Source organism: Halichoerus grypus, chromosome 10 (assembly GCF_964656455.1).
Source record: "Halichoerus grypus chromosome 10, mHalGry1.hap1.1, whole genome shotgun sequence".
Classification (NCBI taxonomy): Eukaryota; Metazoa; Chordata; class Mammalia; order Carnivora; family Phocidae; genus Halichoerus; species Halichoerus grypus.
The window spans coordinates 31,754,941-31,778,219 of NC_135721.1; the positions used below are offsets into that span (position 1 = coordinate 31,754,941).

Sequence of the window (23,279 nt, forward strand, 5' to 3'; positions counted from 1 at the left end):
ATGAGTCATTTATGTTCCCTTTGTACACTAACCACCTCATCAAGACTTAAATTCACATGCACCTGTCCTTGAAAGTCTTAGGGCATCAAGACTTAAATTCACATGCACCTGTCCTTGAAATTCTTGGGGCATAAAGGCCTTTAAGGTTTTCGTTTTCTTATTTTAGGGTACATAGAATGAATGGGATTAACAGTGAACCTGCTCTGGTTATACACTTCTGAATATTTGTTGTCTGTGCACAGAACATCATGTTCTGATATGTTCTGTCCTTGAGACTTATTCATTCTCTTAACATTGCAGAACTACATACTATAATGGCAAGTTTTTTTTTCCCAAAGAGAATTTTAGCTTTACAAACTGTGTTATATGTCTTTAGCCTTCATTTAGACTCAAGAGGTGTATTTTTGAGAAATGTATTGTTAAAGCAAGTGATTTAGACACATGAATCCAAACCACATCTTCCTTGGGAACTGAGTCAAGCTGCCAAGTACCTAAGCAAGTAGGTTCAAGGAATATATATTTATAGTTTCTGTGCAAGAGGATGGTAAGGAAGAAAAGGATATGAAAGGATACTGAGAAAATAAGATCAGAAAAATTGCTCCTTTTAAAAGTTTCAGGTTAAAGAAATGGACCTGGAACTGCAAAAAGGTCTTCTAAAATTGACATTTTCATTTACAGTTAAATGCTAGAGGTTTTTCCTGGTGAGCTAATGTACATGTGGTTGAAGGCCCAGGCCCATTTAGGATTTTATTTCACTTTTTTTTTTTTTTAAAGATTTTATTTGACACACAGTGAGAGAAGGAATACAAGCAGGGGGCAGCTGGAGAAGGAGAAGCAGGATCCCCGCAGAGCAGAGAGCCGGATGCGGGGCTCGATCCCAGGACACCTGGATCATGACCCGAGCTGAAGGCAGATGCTTAATGACTGAGCCACCCAGGCACCCCTCATTTAGGATTTTAATCTAAGACCTTGTGCCTTCCATGGGCACAGAAGGTCTAATTCCAGACAAACTCCCTCATTTCTCCCCTGTTGTCATCCCAAAGTGTCCTATAATTACACCCCACCTATGTTTCCAAGGCTCCTGGGCAGTATCTCTGAATTGAAATGAATATACAGGTATAAGAGTGACACCTAAGTAAGGAAAACACCCTATAGCATCTCATTAAAAGAAACTAATAAACATGCAGAAATCAAAGAAGCACATAATAAAACAGATAGCAAAGGCCACCAGAGCCTGAACCTCAGGAGATAGGCAAATGCAAATTAACTCTCCCACCCGGCTAAATGTTAACTGCTCTTGCTTCATAATTGTTCTGTTTATGTAATTACTCCATTCTTAGGATGTTTTGGTTAGGTAATTCAACTAAATGTTAAGGTATCAAATGAATAAATAGAACTGCAATTGACCGGGGATGATGCCAGCATTGAGTATCATTATTAAGGTTATAGGTTTTAGCAAAGATTGGACTAAATGCTGATTATACTGAAATACTTCAGTGGGTATGTTAGTACAAGGTCTTTGGAAATACTTTTTTTTTTTGATGTGGTATGCATTTCTTTGACAACTGCTAAAAATATATCCCATAGATCCTGATCTATAGAGATCTCTCAATTTTTAATTCTGTAATTTCATTTTGTATTTCCCCTTTCATTCAAGGGTTGTTTAATAAAAGGTTTTCAGATTTCATGATAGACTTTCTATTGGTTAGAAATTTCTAGTTTTGTTGCTTTGATCATAAAGTAGAAATATTACAAATGCTACTCTATGAAACTGAGTGGTGTGCTAGAGTGGACTTATACACAGTTGGCTTTCATAAGCTGGTACCTCTCTTCCCAACTTCTTGATCAGTGATATTATGTGGGTAGCTTCAAATTGACTATAGGAGGATTTACATATGTGGGTTTTAATGACATTAAATGACATTAACCCAAATGGGTTACTCCATGTGAAACACATATTACCATGGACTTAAAAATTTTCTACAGGGTGGCTGGGTGGCACAGTCGGTTAAGCGTCCAACTCTTGGTTTTGGCTCAGGTCCTGATCTCAGGGTCGTGAGATAGAGCCCCGTGTGAGGCTCTGTGCTCAGCACAGAGTCTGCTTGGGATTCTCTCCCCCCTGCCTCTCCCACTCATGCTCATTCTCTTTCTCTCTCTCTAAAATAAATTTTTTTTTTAAAGATTTTATTTATTTGACAGAGACCCAGCGAGAGAGGGAACACAAGCAGGGGGAGTGGGAGAGGGAGAAGCAGGCTTCCCGCCGAGCAGGGAGCCCGATGCGGGGCTGGATCCCAGGACCCTGAGATCATGACCTGAGCCGAAGGCAGACGCTTAACAACTGAGCAACCCAGGCGCCCCTAAATAAATTAAATCTTAAAAAAATTCTTCCTGTGGGAGGTGGATGGGAAGGGGAAAGAGTTGATATTTTGCCACTAATTTAGTTTATGGAAAATGGCAACATAGTTATAGAATAACAATGAATTGAAGAGGTTTGATTGATTTTTGCTAGTTACAGAGGATAAGCTTCAGCTAACCAAGAGATAACTGGGAAAATTTCAGACGAAGGATTTTGCTGAAAATCCTAAAACTCAGGTGAATATTTCAGTATGTAAATGTAGGTATAATAAAAACTTGGTGGGGCGGCAGGTGGAAATCTAAAGTACAAATGTATGTTGTGACAAAGTAGATAATGCAGCTGGAAAGTGAGAGAGAAGGGAAATAGAATAAGCTTTTTGATTGTTGTATAAGCAGTAGGTGGGAGTTAAAATAGGGTAACAGGTTGGTAAACCAGATCTTCAAAGGCAAAATCCAACCAAAAAATACCAAGAAATTAGAGGCACTAATAAGTACAATGATAATCTTCAGAACAAAAATACAAACACTTCTAAATATCAAAAAATTTAAAGGGCAAAGAATACATATATTATAGAAAAGGAAACATACTTACAACAAAATACATATAAATATTTTGCCACAGATAAGACCAACATCAATCATATCAATAAATGAGAATAGGTTTATCTCATGTACTAAGAGAAAAACATTCAGTTTGGCTCATAAAATCTATACCATGTATATACTGTATACAAGAGAGAGACCTGAAACCAAGTAATTTTGAAAGGCTGAAAATAAATGGGTGAACAAAGGCCTACCAGGCAAATGAAGAAATAAGGAAGTTAGTAAGCCAGACATCAGACAAAATAGAATTGAGAAAAAGGGGGTATTTTCCCCCTTTTATTGTAGGATACATGTAACATAAAATCTAAACCATTTTACAATGTACAGATCAGTGGTGTTAAGTACATGTGTTATTTTGTGTTCAGCCATTTTACCACCTTCCATCTCTAGAACTTCTTAATCTGGTAAAACTGAAACTCTGTACCCATTAAACCATAACACCCCCCCCTTTCAGCCCCTGATAACCACCATTCTACTTTGTTTCTATAAATTTGACTATTCCAGGTACCTCTTAAAAGTGGAATCATACAGTATGTCTTTTTGTGAGTGGCTTATTTAGCTGAGCACGATGTCCTCAAGGTTCATATTGTAGCATATGTCAGAATTTCCTTCCTTTTGAAGGCTGAATAAAATTTCATTTTATGTATATACCACACTTTGCATATCCATTCATCCTTTAGAAACTGGGATAATTTCCACCTTTTAGCTATTGTGAATAATGCTGCTGGGAACATGAGACATGTTGATTGTTGTAGAAGCAGTGGGTGGGAGTTAAAGAATGGTAACAAAAACTGGCAAACCAGACTGTCAAAGACAAAATCCAACCAAAAACCCCCCAGAAAATTAGAGGCACTTTTTTTTAAAAATTTTTTTATTGTTATGTTAATCCCCATACATTACATCATTAGTTTTAGATATAGTGTTCCATGATTCATTGTTTGTGCATAACACCCAGTGCTCCATGCAGAACGTGCCCTCCTCAATACCCATCACCAGGCTAACCCATCCTCCCACCCCCCTCCCCTCTAGAACCCTCAGTTTGTTTTTCAGAGTCCATTGTCTCTCTCATGGTTCGTCTACCCCTCCGATTTCCCCCCCCTTCATTCTTCCCCTCCTGCTACATTCTTCTTTTTTTTTTTTTCTTTCTTAACATATATTACATTATTTGTTTCAGAGGTACAGATCTAAGATTCAACAGTCTTGCACAATTCACAGCGCTTACCAGAGCACATACCCTCCCCAGTGTCCATCACCCAGTCACCCCATCCCTCCCACCCCACCCCCCACTCCAGCAACCCTCAGTTTGTTTCCTGAGATTAAGAATTCCTCATATCAGTGAGGTCGTATGATACATGTCTTTCTCTGTTTGACTTATTTCACTCAGCATAATACCCTCCAGTTCCATCCACGTCGTTGCAAATGGCAAGATTAGAGGCACTTTCTGATGGGAAAGTCACAATTCACAATGTAGATATAGCCTTATGGATATTTTTACATCAAATAACATAGGAATCATCTTTATAAAAAAATGCAAGAGATACAAGGAAACATAGAATCACAGTAATAATAGGACATATTCATACAGCACTCTTAATACAGGAAAGACAAGGTGGACAAAAAATGAGAGGAAGACCTAAACATGATCAATGGAGAAGATGTTATGAATAAATATCAAACTCTCTACCTCACAATAGAAAATACATCTTCTCAAGCTCATGTAACAGTCTCATAAGTTGTACATTGACACATACAAAGTAAGTTCACTGGTAGGATGGTAAATAACAAGCAGCTCTTTGGCCGGGGGGGAAGCCCTGATTTATAGCATTTGTTGATTTTTCTGTTGTAAATCCTCCTACGGTCAATTTGAACCTACCCATGTGATGTCACTGATCAAGAAGCTGGGAAGAGAGCTACACAATGACTTTCATAAGCCAGTACAAGTCTGCTCTAGCACACCACTCAGTTTCATGGAGTATCATTTGTAATATTTCTATCTTATCAAAGCAACAAAACTAGAAATTACTAACCAATAGAAAGTCTATCATGAAATCTAAAAACCTTTTATTAAACAACCCTTGAGTGAAAGGGGAAATACAAGATGAAATTACAGAACTAGAAATTAAGACAAGGAGAGGATCTCTATAGATCAGGATCTATGGGATACATTTTAAGCAGTTGTCAAAGAAATGCATGTCAAAGAAATGCATACCACCAAATATTTTTACCAGCAAAAATGTTAATATACTTACCTCAAAAAACTAAAGGGACAACCAAGTAAATAAAACATAAGGGAATCATAAGGATAAAAGCAGAAGTTAATGAGGTAAAGAATAACAAAATAGTAGACTCCAAAATCCAGTTTTTTAAAAAAATCAAAACTAGCTAATTTGATCAAGAACAAGGGGAAGAAGCATTTATGTACAAAATAAGAATTGACAAGGCACAAATAACCATTGAAACAGAAGAAATCTTAAAATCTTAATTATGAATGGACTGTAGACCTTTACATAAATATTAAAATCTAGGTGAGATGGATAATTTTTAGGAGACTAGAGATTACCAAAATTGACCCAACTGGTGTTGGAAAGTTCCATTTTCTTAGTAGAAATAGAGAAAGTTATTAAAGAACTGTCCCACAACAAAAAGACCAGGCTCAGATAGTTTCACAGTGAAATTCTATTAAATCTTCAAAGACTGAGTAGTCTTAATGCTCTATAAATTGTTCAGGACTTTGAGAATGAGGGAAAACTTCCTAACTTTTATGAAGCAAAATTGAATATTGATCCTGATAAACATGGTATAAAAAAGGAAATCAAAGACCAATATTTATGAATATTGATGCAAAAACAGTAAATATAATTCAGTACTACATTAAGAATCTGATATACTAGATCAAGTGGGATTTATTCCATGTTTGGTTAACTATTAGGAAATTCATTAATATCACACATGATATTAATAGTTCTAAAGGAAAAAAGTCCTGTAATTCTCTCCATAGATGCTCATAAAGCCATTGGTGGAATTCAATTTATGAAATGAATATTCTTTTTTTAATTTAAATTCAATTTAGTTAACATATAGTGTATTATTAGTTTCAGGGGTAGAACTTAGTGATTCATCAGTTGCATATAACACCCAGTGCTCATTCCAACAAGTACTCTCCTTAATGCCCATCACCCAATTACCCCATCCCCCCCACCTCCCCTTCAGCAACCCTGTTTGTTCCCTATAGTAAGAGTCTCTTATAGTGTGCCTTCCTCTGTTTTTATCTTCTTTTTCTTTATCTGTTTTGTTTCTTAAATTTCACATATGAGTCAAGTCATATGGTATTTGTCTTTCTGACTTATTTTGCTTAGAATAATACCCTCTAGTTCCACCAATGTCATTGCAAATGGCAAGATTTCATTCTTTTTGATGGTTGAGTAGTATTCCATTGTATATATGTATATGACATCTTCTTTATCCATTCGTTGATGGACATCTAGGCTCTTTCCATAGTTTGGCTATTGTGGGCATTGCTGCTATAAACATTGGGGTGCACGTGCCCCTTCAGATCATTATTTTTGTATCCTTTGGATAAATACCTAGTAGTGCAATTGCTGGGTCATAGGGTAGTTCTATTTTTAACTTTTTGAGAAACCGCCATACTGTTTTCCAGAGTGGCTGTACCAGCTTGCATTCCCACCAACAGTGTAGAAGGGTTCCCCTTTTCATCCTCACCAACATCTGTTGTTTCCTGAGTTGTTAATTTTAGCCATTCTGACCAGTGTGAGGTGGTATCTCATTGTGGTTTTGATTTGTATTTCCCTGATGCCGAGTGATGTTGAGGATTTTTCATGTGTCTGTTAGCCATTTGTATGTCTTCTTTGGAGAAATGTCTGCTCATGTCTTCTGCCCATTTCTTGACTGGATTTTTTTTTTTGGGGGGGGGTGTTGAGTTTGGTAAGTTCTTTATAGATTTTGGATACTAGCTCTTTGTCTGATATGTCCTTTGTGAATATCTTTTCCCATTCCATAGGTTGTCTTTTAGTTTTGTTGATTGTTTCCTTTGCTGTGCAAAAGATTTTTATCTTGATGAAGTCCCAAAAGTCCATTTTTGCTCTTGTTTCCCTTGTCTCTGGAGATGTGTCTAGCAAGAAGTTGCTGTGGCCAAGTTCAAAGAAGTTGCTGCCTGTGTTCTCCTCTAAGATTTTGATGGATTCCTGTCTCATATTTAGGTCTTTCATCCATTTGAGTCTGTTTTTGTGTATTGTGTAAGAAAATGATCCAGTTTCATTCTTCTGCATGTGGCTGTCCAATTTTCTCAACACCATTTGTTGAAGAGACTGTCTTTTTTCCATTGGGTATTCTTTCCTGCTTTGTTGAAGATTAGTTGACCATAGAGTTGAGGGTCCATTTCTGGGTTCTCTATTCTGTTCCATTGATCTCTGTGTCTGTTTTTGTGCCAGTACCATACTGTCTTGAAGATTATAGCTCTGTAATACAGCTTGAAGTCCAGAATTGTGATGCCTCCAGCTTTAGTTTTCTTTTTCAACATTACTTTGGCTATTTGGGGTCTTTTCTTGTTCCATGCAAATTTTAGAATTGTTTGTTCCAGCTCTGTGAAAAATGCTGGTGGTATTTTGATAGGAATTGCCTTGAATGTGTAGACTGCTTTGGGTAGCATAGACATTTTAACAATATTTGTTCTTCTAATCCATGAGCATGGAAAGTTGGAATGTTTTTCAATTTCTTTGTATCTTCCTCAGATTACAGATCTTTTACCTCTTTGGTTAGCTTTATTCCTAGGTATCTTATGGTTTTGGGTGCAATTGTAAATGGGATCAAATCCTTGATTTCTCTTTCTGCTGCTTCATTCATAGTGTATAGAAGTGCAACAGACTTCTGTGCATTGATTTTATATCCTGTGATTTTGCTGAATTCCTGTATCAGTTCTAGCAGTTTTTTGGTGGTCTTTCCGGTTTTAAATTTGGGTGTGATACAAATCCCTTCTTCTTTCCCCTTACACAACTGCCTGTCTAAGATAGTTTTTCTTTCCTATTTCAATTGATGGGAAATATAAATGCAGATACAGGTATAATGCTTTCGAATTTCCACCTCTCACCTCTTATTTCTGCCTTTGTCTTACTATTTCCCCAGGTAGCATATGCCCCAACTTGCAGTTTGCAGTTTATGGCAACACAGAGCAGAAAGCCAGCACCTAGCTGTTCTGTCAGCTTCCACGCTCCTATGCCTGGGAACAGTGCACCACTTAAGTGCCACCCGTTCTTGTGACCCAGGGGAGGCTCAGATCATGGTGTCACACCTGGGATTCCATCCTGCTTCACCACCTGAGCACCTTTAAGCTAGGCATGCCCCCACTGTAGCAGGCTTCTAAAAGTTCCAATTTTGCACTCTGCTGCTCTGCTTTGCCTCCTTAAGCAGGCTCCCTCCCCGCTGCCATATACTCAGCTATATCACAGGAGATTCAAGTCTTCACTCCTCCTACCTTCCAAAAGGTCATCGCTTTTCTACTTGTAGACGTGGAGTATTTGTTTTCTCAGACTGCCGATTGATTTCTCAGGTGTTCAGAATGTTTTTGATAACTATCTAGTTGTATTCTAGGGATGAGACAAACTTAGGGCCTCCCTACTCCTCCGCCATCTTTACTCCTCTGAGGGGTAGTTTCTTAATATGATGAAAGATCTATTAGTTTCAAAGCCAGTATTTTACTAATGGGAAAATACTAGAGGAATTTCTACTGAGATCATGATTGGGTAGCATGGATGCTAACATAGTCACTAAATCTTGACATTTTGTTTAGAGGTATTAGCCAATGTATTCGAGGAGAGAAATCAAAGTATATAAGAATGGATCAAATAGTAAAATTATCTCTATTTGCATATATCACATTTGACAAACCCAAGAAACCAAAGATACAAGTAACTCAAATGCTTCATTATCAATTGTCTGTTCTTTTTTGATGTTACTATAATACTGATAAAATATACATAAGCTGTCTAGGGAATTTTACAAATTGACACTGAAATTATTCTAGAAAAACAAATGTAGAAGGAGATCCAGGAAAACACTGAAAAAGAAATTGAGGGTGCATGAATCCCATCAGACATTAAAACTTGCTGTATAGCCTGTTATGATTAAGTACTGGAGCATATAGATCAGTGGAATAGAAAAACTCAAAAGACCAAAGTTCATATGGAAATTTGGCATATGCTAAAAGGCAAAGATGGACTTTCTAATAAAGGAAGCTTTGGACAACCTGGTGTAGGCACTTGGAAAAAGAAAAAATTAGATTCCGTATTTCATACTACACAAAATTAGTTCAACGTGCCTCAAAGATCTAAACCATTCAGTACTATAAGAAAACATGAGCAAATTCGTCTTTAATCCTACTGTAGGCAAAGCCTCCAAATCTATAGGCAGTAAAAGAAGACTGATAACTTTGACTACATAAAATATTTTTGCAGTCAATACACCAGAACTGAAAAACTAGGAGATGGTATTTGGGACATATACACAAAGGCCAACTATTCCTTACAGGTAAAGAAGAAACCTTAAACAGTGAGAAACAAAAGACCAAAAACACAGCAGAAAAGTGGGAAAGGAGACCTTATCAGATAAATCACAAATTAACATGTAAAAATGGCCCTTGAACACAGTAAAATTTTACATTCTTAAAGAAATGCAAAGTATACTAAGTGAAATAAGTCAAGCAGAGAAAGTCAATTATCATATGGTTTCACTTATTTGTGGAACTTAAGGAATAACATGGAGGACATTAAGAGAAGGAAGGGGAAAATGAAGGGGAGGAAATCGGAGGGGGAGACGAACCATGAGAGACTATGGACTCCGAGAAACAAACTGAGGGTTTTAGAGGGGAGGGGGGGTGAGGAGGATGGGTTAGCCCGGTGATGGGTATTAAGGAGGGCACGTACTGCATGGAGCACTGGGTGTTATACGCAAACAATGAATCATGGAACAGTACATCAAAAACTAATGATGTACTGTATGGTGACTAACATAAAAAAAATGCAAAGTAATACACCCCACTGTGATGCCATTTTTCACCTATAAGATTAGTGAAAATCGGTCTTTACAACACGTTCTGTTGGTGAGGCTGTGGGGAAACCTGCCACTTGTGATGCAAACTGGTGCAGCCCTTCCTAAGTGTTACTTGGCGGTACCTCACAAAACAACATTGAGTGTTTACCCTTTGACCCAGCAATCTCACTTCTAGGGATCTACCCTGAAGAGACAGCTCCAACGGGATGAAAATACAAATGCACAAAGCTTATCGTTTGTAACTGGAAAATACTGGAAAAATAAATTCCCATCCATAGTAGGGGTGTTGCATTGACTGTGGTACCTCCATACAGGACTTCCGTATGGTATGAAAAGAATGAAGTTCTCTGTGAACTGATATTGGAGTGCTTTGCCAGGATGTATTTGTTAAGTGAAAAAAACCAAGTCCAAATAATGTCTATAATATAGTACTCTTTGTGTAAGTAAGAACGAAATGTAGGAAAAAATATATCTGCTCATTTGTGCAAAATAAATACAGGAAGTTTAAATGAGAAGCTGATGACAGGCTCAGTATAAAACTGGTATCCTGAACTCTCAGATCCCCCTCTCCATTGTATAAGTCCTTCTTCTGGAAGCAAGAACACTTAACATGACATCTATCCTCTTAACAAAGTTTTAAGTACGCCACACAGTATTTATCTATAGGTACTATGTTGTATGGATCTCAGAACTCCTTCATCTTGCACAGCTGGGACTTTAGACATATTGAACAACAACTCTACATCCCACTCCCACCCTACCCCCCAGGCCCTGGAAACCACTGTTCTATTCTCTGCTTCAGTGAGTTTGACTATTGCTGCATCTGGCCAGGGATAGGCTTAGCTTTTAATCAGATACTAAGGTCTCAGGACTGGGGTTAGAAAAATTCATGCAACTGCATTTTGGGAGGCTAGTGTTATTTGCTACTCTGTTAAGTATTTGTTCTTCCAACTCTTACAATCAGTGCAAATGAGGAAAGAAATTGTAGATTGATGCAAAACCCTGATGATTCCAGCACCCACACTGCCCCCCACCCCCAACCTGCCCCAAACTAATGGAGTATGTAGCTTGAGTTACCTGTAAACAAGGCTTCCTATCCCTTTTGGGGCCCTCACTCTTGCTGTTTCCATATTAAGCCCTGAGGAGACTTGTCCTGAGACCTATGATTACAAGTTAGCAGGTCTGATAGTTCCTTGATAGAAGTATCTTCAGTGTCCAGTGGATTATGGCCAAGGGTCTATGGGAAAGCAAATAAAGCCAGTTCCATTATTACAAGTTGGGGCATATGTTACCTGGGGAAATAGTAAGACAAAGGCAGAAATTAGAACTGAGAGGTGGAAATTCGAACACATTACACCGTATCTGTGTTTATATTTCCTTTTAATTGAAATAGGAAAGACTATTTGAGGCAGTTGTGTAAGGGGAAAGACCCAAATTTAAATCCTGATTCAAGCACTTAAACTAGTGCAATTTTTGCAAAGTACTTAGCTTCTCTCAGAGCTTTAGTTTCCTTATGTGGAAGGCTATGTCAGCCCCTTTGTTGCACTAGTGAGAACTGGGTAAATCACCGTGTGTATTTGCTGTATACTAGGTTTTTAGTGAGTGCTAGGCCATTCCCTCCAATTCTTATCTCATAGTTTTACATCTTTACATTGATTTCTGTGTTAAATTTTTTTCTAAGTTCCCATTCACCTTCTAAGCTGTTTAATTGCTGGAATTCTCCATGATTGACTATGTCTTTCTTGCTTTCTTTGCCTGCTATAGAAGTTTTCTCTCTATCCATGATTTTAATTATGATTTTCTTTCTCCAAGAGGTAATATCAGTATAAGAACGGTTTATATTAATGCCAGAGAACATTGTGAAACTGCATTGATTTTCAACATATGGATGATTGAATCTCACTGTTGTAGGCTTCCTATGTATAAGGTATTATGTCCTGAGACTAAAAATTATGAATGAAATCTAGACGTTTGAAGGAATCTGGTTGTCAATAAAAAATAAAAACAGAATAATAAATATATAACCTATAAGTAATTTTATTATAAAATTTAAATGCTTTTAAGATAAAAAAAATTTAATGAAAATAGAATGATACAGGTAAAACAGAGATGCATAGAGCATGTTATGTGACATTAGAAGGAGTCATTACTTATGGCCAGGGAAATCTTTGTAAAAAAAGATGCATTTACTCTGGATCTTGAAGGAGGAGAATTTCAAGAAGAAAATCATGTGCAAAATTAGTTATTTGGTGATCTAGCTTAATTTTAACCAAAGCAGGTAAAAGGGGTAGAGCAGCGATCTAAAGGGAACAAAACAAACCAGCTTATGTTCCTCATGTTTCTCTCTTTTAGGTGGAAAATTTTTGTAGGGCAAAGAGTTGTGAGAAAAGGCATTCTTTTCTCCATTTCAGTTACTCAATTTAATTAAGAAATTACCTCTTATTGAGACTAGCCAAGGAGTTGGTTTAATGGAAACCACTCAGAGGTAAGGGTGAATAATAATTATGATCGTCTCTCATCTTGTGACGTGGAAACAGCGGAGCCTTGAAGCCTAGCTGCAGACAGGAGACAGATGCCTAGAACCTTGACTTTGGAGACCTTGTTAGAGGGAGACACAAGTCTAGGTTGTACTATGTTTTGTTTGGAATTTGTAAAATGATTGCCTATTGAGCAGTAGTCAGAATTGATTTGAGTAAGAATACTTCATCTGTAATTTATTGATTTGTATGGTGCTTTGAACAAAATAATAATGCAAGTTGTATTTGTGAAGGGCAAGATCTCTAGATTCAGGAAATCTGCACTCACAGCTGTGTGACTGGGGATCTCGATTTGTGAATAAAATGAAAGAATGTTAATTCTCACTAGAGTTGAGGAGATCAAAGGTTCAAGTACAGATGAACCCAGTTTAAAACTATTAAGCGTTTCCATTTATGTCAGTTATTCAAGGGCATAACATTAAACCACCCAACAAATTAGCAAACACATGGTATAGTGTCACAAGAAAGCAGGGATTGTTCTCATTCTGTGGAGAAAGCTAGGAGGTCATTACTGAGTTCATAACTTAGGTGGTTTAGATAATAGTTTATAAATGATGACTCTATTTCCTCCAAAACAGTGTTTTTCAAACTATATTTCAGCTCCTTATTGGGAATGTGCAATCAATTTAGAGTTGTCACCAAGATTTTTTTTTCCTAAATGAAACAGAAAAAGTAGAATAGACTAGAATACAATAGAAAAATACATAGCTGTAGCTCATGTAGTAAGGAAACAAACTTTTAAAAAAAATTTGAGAGAGCATGAGCAGGGGGAGGGGCAGAGAGAGAGGGAAGAGCAGACTCCCCACTGAGCAGGGACCCAGATGAAGACATGGGGCTCGATCCCGGGACCTTGGGATCACGACCGAAGCCGAAGGCAGACCCTCAACTGACTGAGCCACCCAGGCACCCGGAAACAAACTTCTTAACGTTAAATTTACTGTCCTTTGTATACACATGTGTGCGCACACACATATACTTTAACAAGTACTAGCTAGAAATATCAAATGTATTTCTTCAGGTGGCTTGCAGTCAGTATTTGAAAAACTTTGCTCTAGAGAATTGTTACTGATGAATTACACTCTCAAATCTTTCCTCTTATAAGCCTTACGTTCTATGTTCTTATCTGCCTACTAGACATTTTCTCTGGGTTGTTTAGCTTTTATCTTAAATTGATATTCCTAAAACTGAACTCTCTGTACCTCAAACTATTTTATTCTAAATTTATATTTCTATTTACTTTCTATAGTCCTAGTTACTCTTGGTCAAGCCCTTAGTAATTTTCAACTCTTGCCTCTCTTCATCTTTAATCAGTGAGGAGGTATAGAGGGTGTGGAACTAACATTAATTAGGTACCTGATATTTATTAGGCAACTTGCCAAATATTTTATATTTTTTGCTTTATGTAATTCTCAAAATACCCTTATATTCAAATGAAGCTCAAAGAGGTTGAGTAACCAGCTCAAGGTCACATGGATTATTTATGTAGAGCTAGCTCTTTTAGCTTTGTCAGCTTAGGTCTCTGACTCCAAATCCAAATGCCTTGTTATGTCCTGCCACCTTCCCAAATGCAGTCTTTAAAATTGTTTCCACAGGAGGTCAGAAGTGATGTTAGAGCAGTAACAGTACAGAATAATAATCACTACATGATCTTCAATTGCTATCAGGGCCCATATTGCTGGGAAGGACTCTAGAGCTCTAAACTGTTATTTTACAGAAGACATAATTAAGACACAGAAATGTTAAGTGACTTGACTGAAGCCATAGGCTAATTTGTGGCAGATCCTTGGCCAGAATTCAGGTCTTGATTTTATAACAGTATTCTTTTTTATCTCTTACTAGCCTCAGGAGCTAGAACAAAGGGTGAAAAGGCAAAAACAGAATCTATATGGCAAAGAGTTCTTGAACACCCCAAGGTATCAGAGTCTTTAGATGAAATTGACTTATCAAATCCTTAGGATCAGAAATCTTTTGAGATTTTCTTCTGAATCACTAGGGGTCAATATACTTTTAAAAGCCCTTTAATAGCCAATGCTTTGTGTGTGGTTTGAATGGAAGTCTTTCAAAGGAGGAGAATAAAGTTGTTATGAGAGAGGCAGAAATTTTATCACTGGGTCTCCTGGTGAGTTAATGATTTCAAGTATAAGAGAAACAGATTCAGTGAGGCTTGTTTTTGTCTTCCTGTCAGGGCTTTGGCTGACCAAGCTAGGGTGGGGTTTAAGAGAGTCAAGCTCAAGATTGTAGAAACAGCAAGTTGGTTTTATATGCCTGCTCTTCATCCATTTTTGTCTCCCGATAAACTCAGTTATCCCAACATTGATCCCCTGACTCATTCATTTATCTCAGCTTTGGGTAGATCCGTTATGGTCTTTATTATGTTTTTAGTTTGGCCCAGTTCAAGATAAGGTTTCCTTCACTTCCTTTTTTCTTTTCCCATTCCCAATAAAACCATGTTTACATTCCTAGAAATGTGCTTTTTGTTTGTTCTTCATTGAGCATTAGATTTTTATTTCAGATTTCTGGCAGTTTGGCAGGTAATAGTTGGCAAGGATGGTACAGTGGTTTAACAGTGTCTAAAGATTTTATGTATTTATTTTAGAGAGAGAGTGGGTGCACACGCCCAGGTGCAGAGGGAGAGAGGATCTCAAGCAGACTCCCTGCTGAGCATGGAGCCCCACATGTGGCTTGATCTCAGGACCCTGAGATCATGACCTGAACCGAAATCAAGAGTCACATGCTCAACCGATTGAGCCACCTAGTGCCCTTAAACAATGTCTTTAATATTGGGCTTCTATTGTTCTTGAAATAGAAGTGTATCAAAAGTAGAATCTTTATTTGAACACATTGTTTTTATGATAGAAATGACTTAGAAATGCAAAAGGATTTTGGATTATTGATGGATTTGCCTGAGTTTTCAGATTAAAGACATACACTGTAAAAAGGTAGAAGTATAGTTTGTGGTTTAAAATCATTGATCGTTTCAGAAAAATAGACCTCTAGATATGTAAGACCATGAATAATTTTATCAGGTAAGAGGTCCCATTAATATTCTGAATCAGTATTTGTTTTTATTTAGAAGGAAAACAACATTCCAAAATAAACGGGGAAATGAAATTCTGCTCTATATTATGTATGTCAGGGTTTTTCTTACCTTTGTGCTTTATACTTGGCACCAATCCCTTCTCCCTTCCATCTGCAATTCCCGCTTAACCGGCTCCTCTTTAAATCCTACCTGGTTAAACAATGTTAAGTTACCAGAGAGTCCTTGTCAAATCCTGAGGACCAGAAGTTCTAGATGTTCCTCTGGATCATTCTGAATTAACATACCTCTAAAAGCCCATCTTTATTGATCAAATGCTATGTGAACTTACTTGAATTTAATTCCATCCAGAAAAGAGAATAGTTAAGATTCCCAGCTGCACCATGAAAATTCTGCACTATGCCACACATATAGCCCAGCATTCTCAGAACTCCTAAACTTAAGTCTACGCAGCTTAGTATTTAATTTTTCTCTAATTGTTTTGAAGTTATTTCTTATATCCACATTTAGGCAAAAATCTATATATACTTAAGTGTTCATGTAAGTCACTGCTGGGCACTGGGGGAGGATTTTTTTTTTTTAATGGAGAAATCATTACTGATCTGAAATCATTGACTCATTCATTCACCAGACAATCACTTAGCATTTTCTGTGGGATAGGCTCTGTGTTAGGTACTGGGGATATTAAGTTAATCAAGGTCACTTGGCTGTAATCAACAGGAAACTTGACCAACAGGTGCTTAAACCAGGGTCGGTTAACTTTTTCTATAAAGGGTCAGTTAGTAAATATTTAAGGCTTTTCCATATGGTCTTTATTGCAACTACTCAGCCATTGTAAGAGCAGCCCGAGACAATGTGTAAGTGAAGGGGCATGACTGTATTCCAATAAACCTTTATTTACAAAAAACAAGACATGGGCCCCATTTGGCCCAAGGCCATAGTTTGCTTGTTTAAACAAATGGGACTTTATTATTCTTATGGGATACCCCCAGATAGCAATTATTGTATTAGAGGCTCAATTCAGGTTAGTTACACTGTCCCTGAAATTTTTTGGCTTTTTCCCTATGGTTGCAAGATGACTGCTCTTCTCCAGCTATTAGGAGGACACTTCAGGCAGAAATTTTTTAACAGGGAAAGGAAAAGGGCTAGGTCACTGAAGAATATTAATAGAAGTCCTCATGGCAGACTTGCATGTCTCATGGGCCATAACTCCTGGATAAAAGGAAAGCTAGCAACACAAGCATTAAACTTTCCAGTCTGTATTGGGAGATGTGGCAAAGGAGAAGATTTTGCAGATGGCTTTGGGGGAAGCTAGCATCTACCACGAATACGGTGGACAGGATAATTCCTGTCCTTAAGGAGCTAATAATTTGCTAGGGAAGATGAACAATAAACAGGTAATTCTACAGATACGTACAATGAGAAGGGTCGGTATAGATTCTTATAGGAGCAGACAGAAAGGGCATAGCATAGCCGTGTGTGGGGATTAGGTTTTGGGGAATGTCAGGGAAGCCACATCTAATTTAAGTTATCAAGGAGAGAAATGGCATATAGATAAAAGTACTAAATGCCATAATTGTGGTGAAAATGAGCTTATAAACATTTAGAGGGAAAAGAGATAAGGTGGAATCTCCTGGATAATATCATTTTACTTGAATATTGCTCAGACTATCAATGGGGTGAAGATTGATATAGTTAGAATGTTTTTGGATGGTGGAGTGGAGTGAGCTGAGGTATGGAAAGAGAAAGGGAAATGGGGTAGACAGATAGGCCCAGTTCCTTCTGGTACACCAAGGGTCAGTCCTGCATTTGGACGGCATGGCCAATAATTGCTAAGGGAGGAGGAGCAGTGCACAGCTATTACTGGACATGTCATTCCAGCCAACCGTAGCCAAGTTGGTGCATATTTGAGACACTGAGGTCAGTAAAGTCAGAGAGTACATTACACAAGTAGTGTGGAAGGCAGAAGTCCAAGCAAGTTTAAAGCTAAGTTACGGTGCTACCGATTACAGGAAGGGATAAGGGCATATTTTAAGCTCCTCTAGTCCAGGGCCCAGGACTGGCTGATGAACCATGTTAAAACTGATACTTTAGTCTGTGGGCTTCTCCCCAATGCATTAAATCAAATATTTATCTTTTATAACAGAAGACTTACAGGATGTTAGGGAAATGCTAAAAAAAAAAAAAGCAAAAAATAAAAACTAGTGATTTGTAGACATACAAGACTACTGTCCTTTTTACACAATCCTATGCTGGTTTTGTCCATAATTTTTTATATAACAGCATTTTCCTTGATATTTGAAACTCTTTATAAACATAATTTTTAATGATCTACTGTTCCATTTCTTAGATGTACCATAACTACTTCCCTAATACTGAATATTCAGTTTTTGTGTTTTTACTGATTGACATATATAATTCTTCAATAAATGTCTTATACTGTACATTTTTATTAATGTTTCTGTGGCAGTTTACAAACATGGCCCTTATATTCTTTGATAATTCTCCTATCTAGAGGTAGGTTCTAGGTCCCTCCCTTTAAATCTTGGATGGAAGGGACCTAGGCCAGTTTTAGGGTGTAAGCCTTAAGAAACCAGCGGACTCCACTTCCTGTCTCTTGGGACTCTTACTCTTGGCCCCCAGACTCTATGCTGTGAGGATGCCCCAGCAGCCTGTGGAGTGGTCCATACGCAGAAGCCCACATTGGTATTGGGAGGAATTGAGGACCTCAGAACTCAGCCCATCCCAGCTCCCAGCTGGCCCCAGCTTACCAGCCTTGGAAGTAGCTCTTCCTGCCCCAGCTGCCCCAGCTTATGCTGCACGAAGCAGAGATGATCCTTGCCTGCAGAATCACACATTTGTGAGCTAAATATGGGTTGCTTTTGCTGTTTTTTTTTTTTTAAGACCTTTATTAACGGGTGCTTGCCGTTTGTTGATTTTTTTGAAAAAATCAAGCTGTAAACTTTTTATTACAAATTAAAAATGAGGTTCTTAAAAATCTCAACTTGACCAGACATGAAACAATTTAAAAACCTTTAAAGGTGTATTGAGAAAAACCAGTTTTTTTTTTTTAAAACACGTTTGTCATTACCAAAAAGAGAGGTCTTTAGGTAGAAATAATAAAAACCCCATGCTGCATAGATAATGCAGATAGTTCTATTTATCTGGTCAATGGGCAAAAAGCAAGCACTTAAGGTCTTCAGCTCCAATCTTTTGTTCATTTCTTATTGCTGGAATTTCATCTTCATTTCTTTGTGTTGGATGAATAAACCGGATGATGGTAGAGATGGTAAGCCGGCATTTACTCAGCCCTGCCCTGCTCAGCCTCGGGAGCGGACGAATTCTCAGCTGGTGGATCGGCTGCTTTTGTCTCTTTTCCATCTTGTGGTTTAGGGTTTTCAGGGCGTCTGCGTCGGTAGTTGAAGTCGCAGGGGTAGCGACGTTGAGGTGGCTGCTGACCTTGCGTCTCATCTCCTTGATTTTCCTTATCTTCCTCATTGCCATCCTCTCTAGGCTGTCTTTGGCGAGGAGGACCCCTGCGGAATCGTGGTCTATAACCCCAGTACATATTCTCTCTCACTGGTCTAGCTTGTTCTCCTGCACCCTGGTTGTCAGCACCCTCCACCACTTCTCCCTGCACAGGAGGGTTGGAATGCTGTGGTCGACGCCCGTAGGGTCTCCTCCAGGTAGTAAGGTGGGAAGCGTCTCCTGCGGGAGGGCCGGCGCTGCTGGGCCTGGCCTTCGGGAGCACTTTCCGATCCCTCGTTCTTTTCCCCACTCTCACTGTTCTGGTCATTCTGCTGGGAATTGCGTGGAGGACCCCTGCGACGTGGATAGCGTCTATACTGGTTACGGCCTGCTGCATGTTTTCTGCCTTGCACAGGAACTCCACCAGGGCCTGGCACATCTGCTGCCTCCGCATTCTCCTTCAGCCACATCAAACTCCACCGTGTCTCCATCTCCTGCACTGCGAAGGTACTTCCTGGGCCTATTCTTTATGGCGGGCTGGTGTACAAATACATCTTCCTTGGTGTCATTCCTGTTGATGAAACCAGATCCGTTTCTTACATTGAACCATTTTACTGTTCCCAAAACCTTCGTTGCGATGATCTTGTTGTCCCCGCCGGCAGGCGCCGCCGATGTGAGGCCGCCCGGGCCGCCGCTCCCTGCGCCGCTGCCCGTGGTGCCGGGCTTGGTGTCGGCAGCGCTGAAGGCCCGGCGGCGGGCGGCTGCTGGGTCTCGGCCTCGCTGCTCATGGTTGCGGTGATGGTGCCTGGGGCCGGCGGCGGCAGCTGCGGCTCCTCCCGGGGTGTGATGGTAGCTAGGCCGGCGGCGGCGGTGGGGCTGCTCAGGGCTCTCTGGGGTCCGCTCCAGGTTGCTGTTGTTTTAAGCAGTTAAGTTTTGAAAGATTTATTACACAGCAATAAATAACCAGAACACTTTCTATTTGTCTTCTTAGACTAGATTCTTAGGAAAGACTATAAGCATATACGTATTTTAAAAGCTGTTGATCCATATGGCCTTGCAGACCTCAAGAAGGGCTGTATCAATATCCACCCCCATCATTAGTGTATGAGCGTGTCTGTTTCGCTGTGCACTTGCCAGCATTGAATGTATCAAAAATCACTTCTAATTTTTGAGTGTTAACTTGTTTACTTAATATATTTCTAATAGCTATTTTATGTGAACTATTTTTCTTCTTGATTTGTAGAAATCTTTTAGGGTAGTGTTCTTTTTATCTCTTCCTAGCCTCAGGAACTAGAACAAAGGGTGAAAAGACAAAAAACAGGTTCTGTACAGCAGATCTTTCTGTACACAAAAAAAATCATTTTGGTTAGTCCTTTAATAAAAGGATACTACCCTTTTATATTTGTGGCACATTTCCCCAGCTTATTTGCTTTTAAAACTTTTATCCTTTTAATTTTGTTCATAATTTTTATGTAAATGAACTTGTCATCCAGTCTATTGTTACTTCTCTCCATGAAAGAATAAGCAGAGAAGATTAATCCTTACAGAATGGCCAGAAATAATACCTGAGGATCCTGTAGAGACAAACAGATCAGAAAACAAAGCAATCTGTAGATATCACATGTGTGGGGCAGCCAGCGGTAAGCTGCTTTCCAGAAGCACGTGCTTTTGACTGTGACTGTATCACCAGGGAAGGGCTAGTTCCTTTGGGGATTATCAACAAATAAAATTCTGCAGAAAACCCAGAAGAAAAAACATTTCCCAAGTCTATGGATTGCCTATACCTATTAACAGATGATCACGTCTATAATCTCTCTCTATGAACAGGCTAGCTCTATGAAGCAAATACTGTCTTCCTATCTAGGAATCTGCATTTTAATGTAGATAATGTAAAGAATGAGACTTAGAAGCTCAAGCGTTTATTAACATTTTATATATGTCTTTAAAATTGTAAACTTAGTGTGTAAAAGTTAAAATTCTCAAAGAAGAAATTCTACATTTCCAGACACATAGCTATGAACATTTTGGTGAATTGGTCTTATTTCCTAAGCATTTTTAATGTTTGGATTTTTTTTTTTTTTTTTTTTTTTGCGTAAACAATGTATCCTGCACTTCTCAGTTAAAGGGAAGTGCTTTCATTGAATATTATCTAAAACTATCTGTAAACATTTTAACAACTACATAATATAATATTGTATATTCATTTTGTAGCCTATTTAGCTTTTTTCTGTTTTTGTCACTGTTACAGGTAATCTTGTGATGAACATCTTTGTGCTTTTCCTGCATTTTTTATTATTTCTTAGGTGAATTCCGGCAGTCAAAGCATGTGAACTTTAAGTCTCATGTGTATGACAAATATTTACTTTCTCAGAAATGCTGTTTTCCATAAGTCTAATTTTGCCTGGCTCGTTCAATTTCTGGTTTAGGTTTAAAGGGCTATAGGTTGACTATACTCAGACTTTATCAGAAGGAAGGCTGGAAGAGAAGGGTAAGCATGGCAGTGGCCCAGAGGATGGGTTTCAGATGAAACTGCCTTCCGAATATTCTGGTGCTTGGAGGGTTGTGGAACCTGAGGGTTTATTCAATGACCTCCCAAAGCTTCCTTATACCAGGTAGTAATTTAGCTGGCTTATACTATTAACATATGGGGTCTTCAGAAGCAACAGGTTTCTACTGAAGACAGGCGTAAAAGAGCCTGTGGACCTTGTTGGCACGATGAATCAGCCTTTGCAGCTCCATGCCTGCCAGGCTCGTGCTGATATATTGGAAGCCCTGTGTCCCTGTAGGTGTCTGTGGGAAGACATATGGGATGGATGGCCAGCTACAGATAATGCGTCCATGCTCACAGAGGAAAATCTGCTTTACAGGAGCTGCTGAGGAGAAAATTTATTTTAGGCAAAAATTTACTTTGTAAATTACATTGAACATTGTGGAATTAGCCAAATTTGGAAATTCTCTTTTTCAAGTTCCTACTTGGTTTGGCAGCAAGTTTCTTTTTTCTCATTGTATAGCTATTCTTAATCTTCACTGTGGACCAAAATCACCCACGGAGCTTATGAAAATGTGTACTCCGGCCTTAGCCCTAGAGACTGATTCATTAGGTTAGGAGTTGGGGCCCAGAAATCTGCCCCTTTTGGGTGATGCTGATGCAGGTGGTGGTTTGGCTGCAGGTAGGGAAACAATAATCTGGGGCTGCAAGTGATAGCCAGTTTTGTTACCCAAATCACCCTTCTAAAAAGGATTGTTGCCCTAGCCGTTAGGAGTGCCATCAGCAAATAGCCTTCAGCTCTGCAACCCTTCAGAGATTGCCTCAGCTGCAGAAAACTGCCTCTCCCATGTGCCTCTTCTCACATCTGGTGGCTCCAGCCAGGAGTACAAAGGCCAATTCATCTGGTCATAGGCCAATCTGATGGGCCATTTAGCTCCAGAGCACCTTATGGCAGCAGCTGAGGTGTTGGGCCTCACTTCACAGCTCAACATCCATCAGAATTAATCCAGAGGGCACGTTCTAATAAATTTCTTACACATTAGGGGCACCTGGGTGGCTCAGGTGGTGATCCCAGGGTCCTGGGATCTAGCCCCGCATCGGGCTTCCTGCTCACCGGGAGAATCTGCTCCCTCTCCCTCTGCTTGTGTGTACTCTCTCTTGCTCATTCTCTCTCTCAAATAAAATTAAAAAAATCTTACACGTTAGACACTTAGAGTTGGCTTAATAGAGACCTTGATTGTAAACAGGTGTTCATCCAGGCTCTGTCCTCCAGACAGAAGAGAAGAGGGCTCATTGAGATACCCTCCACTCTGTTTGTAGCCTCATCTTCGCACCTCCCCCCCACCCCAACCTCTGCCACTTTGCCCTCTGCCATATGCTACATCTTGTCCTTCACCTTCTGCAGACTTCTCTTTTCACTACCCAAGGTTTATCCTTGGTTCATTCACTTCTAATTCAACAAAACTTTGTTAAATAAATTTTAATTTTAATCAGAATTTTCCTGCTTGAAAATATTATAGTCTGGAAGAAATATAGAGTACACAGTGAGATTTGTTCCAAGATTCCCTCCTCTCTAAAGAGACCATGGTTTATAACTCACTCTCCGAATTTATGATATGCATCACAAAGTGAACTGTTACAAGTCTTGAGTCTACTTGTTCTTTCCTTAGCTCCATCTTTTACCCATCTGTCCATCCTCACCCACCCCACCTACCATCCATCATCCAGG

At 38.9% G+C, this 23,279-nt stretch overlaps 1 pseudogene; it reads right to left on the reverse strand.

Annotated features, from left to right (window-relative positions):
* Positions 1 to 18,519: 18,519 nt before the first annotated feature.
* Positions 18,520 to 19,959, reverse strand: LOC118526241 (Y-box-binding protein 1 pseudogene; annotated as a pseudogene).
* Between the last annotated feature and the right edge of the window lie 3,320 nt (positions 19,960 to 23,279).